Source organism: Nicotiana tomentosiformis, unplaced genomic scaffold (genome assembly GCF_000390325.3).
Source record: "Nicotiana tomentosiformis unplaced genomic scaffold, ASM39032v3 Un00269, whole genome shotgun sequence".
NCBI classification, from domain to species: domain Eukaryota; kingdom Viridiplantae; phylum Streptophyta; class Magnoliopsida; order Solanales; family Solanaceae; genus Nicotiana; species Nicotiana tomentosiformis.
Window position 1 is genome coordinate 20,001 of NW_027174828.1, and position 2,500 is coordinate 22,500.

The following is a 2,500-nucleotide window of genomic DNA, read 5'->3' on the forward strand; positions in this document are numbered from 1 at the left end:
GCACCTTGCGGCGCTACTTGCACGAGGCCTCGCCGTTCCGTTGCCAAAAGCCATCAGCCGCCACGAGCGATGCCAGACACAACTCACAACAACCGATGGCAATCGGAACGTACTGAGTTTAGCCCCATGCGCACGGCACCTTGCGGCGCTACTTGCACGAGGCCTCGCCGTTCCGTTGCCAAAAGCCATCAGCCGCCACGAGCGATGTCGCCTCCCGATGTTGCCCGCAACAATCGATGGCAATCGGAACGTACTGAGCTTAGCCCCATGCGTACGGCACCTTGCGGCGCTACTTGCACGAGGCCTCGCCGTTCCGTTGCCAAAAGCCATCAACCGCCAAGAGCGATGCCAGACACAACTCACAACAACTGATGGCAATAGGCACGTACTTAGCTTAGCCCCATGCGCACGGCACCTTGCGGCGCTACTTGCACGAGGCCTCGCCGTTCCGTTGCCAAAAGCCATCAGTCGCCACGAGCGATGTCGCCTCCCGATGTTGCCCGCAACAATCGATGGCAATCGGAACGTACTGAGCTTAGCCCCATGCGTACGGCACCTTGCGGCGCTACTTGCACGAGGCCTCGCCGTTCCGTTGCCAAAAGCCATCAGCCGCCACGAGCGATGCCAGACACAACTCACAACAACCGATGGCAATCGGAACGTACTGAGTTTAGCCCCATGCGCACGGCACCTTGCGGCGCTACTTGCACGAGGCCTCGCCGTTCCGTTGCCAAAAGCCATCAGCCGCCACGAGCGATGTCGCCTCCCGATGTTGCCCGCAACAATCGATGGCAATCGGAACATACTGGGCTTAGCCCCATGCGCACGGCACCTTGCGGCGCTACTTGCACGAGGCCTCTCCGTTCAGTTGCCAAAAGCCATCAACCGCCACGAGCGATGCCAAACACAACTCACAACAACCGATGGCAATCGGAACGTACTGAGTTTAGCCCCATGCGCACGGCACCTTGCGGCGCTACTTGCACGAGACCTCGCCGTTCAGTTGCCAAAAGCCATCAGCTGCCACGAGCGATGTCGCCTCCCGATTTTGCCCGCAACAACTGATGGCATTCGGAACATACTAAGCTTAGCCCCATGCGTATGGCACCTTGCGGCGCTACTTGCACGACGCTCCGCCGTTCCGTTGCCAAAAGCCATCGGCCGCCACGAGCGATGCCCACCACCAGACGTACTACGAGCACACACGAGTACTTGCTGACACGCGTTGCGAACATCTGGGACGTAGCACGGACAAGCCGTGCATGCCCCCAATGCCCACGCCGCATGCCAGCGTCCCCCGTGCATGCCCGCCTCGGCCAGGCAGCAAGCACCTTGAGGTGCCTTTCAACACCTCTACCCCCCTTATATATGTCTTAAAAAAAAAACCCAAGTGACAGGAGTAGACATGTTTTGGCCAGAGAATCATAATAGACATGTACAACACCAAAATGCACAAACCGAAGTACAACTTAGCTAATATATTCACAAATGACTTTTAAACATTGTAAATGATATATTTTACAAAAAATAATATTTTTTTTAATAAATATTTATTATAAAACGAAAAAATACATAATAAAATACAAAAAAATAAGAAAATTATTATAAATATAGAAAAAACAATGGAGAAAATTTCCAATACATCAAGTAATAATATAACACATAAAATAATAAATATTTTATAAAACAAGTACGATAAAAACTATTTAAAAATACAAACAATGCATAAAATTTAATAAAAAATATGTAAAAAATAGGTAAAATACATAATATTATTATAAAAATATATAGATGACCAACCACCAATAACCATGACGCACCTCCATTGTGACAACCACCATAAGTGATTCCGATATCAAACCACCGCTGCAAACCACCAACCATCGCCGATCACTACCGCTCGAACCACCGCAATTTTCCACCACCGCCAGCCACGACCACCAACCACCAACATCATTGTGCTTGACATCTTGTTAAACATTGGCTAGCACTAGATATGGTGCGACGTGGTGCGACGTCGTGCCATGGCCACGCCCTGCCATGTCCTGCGTCCTGCCGTGGCCATGTCCTGTCATGTCCTGCGTTGTGCCATGGCCATGTCCTGCCACATCCGACGCCGTGCCATGAGACGTCCGATGCCGTGCCATGGACACGCCCTGCGTCGTGCCATGGCCATGTCCTTCCACGTCCGACGCCGAGCCATGGCCACGTCCGACGCCGAGCCATGGCCACGCCCTGCCATGTCCTGCGTCCTGCCATGTCCTGCGTCCTGCCGTGGCCACGTCCTGCCATGTCCTGCGTCCTGCCATGTCCATGTCCTGCGACGTCCGACGCCGTGCCATGAGACGTCCGATGCCGTGCCATGGCCACGCCCTGCGTCGTGCCATGGCCATGTCCTTCCACGTCCGATGCCGAGCCATGGCCATGTCCGACGCCGAGCCATGGCCACGCCCTGCCATGTCCTGCGTCCTGCCATGTCCTGCGTCCTGCCGTGGCCATG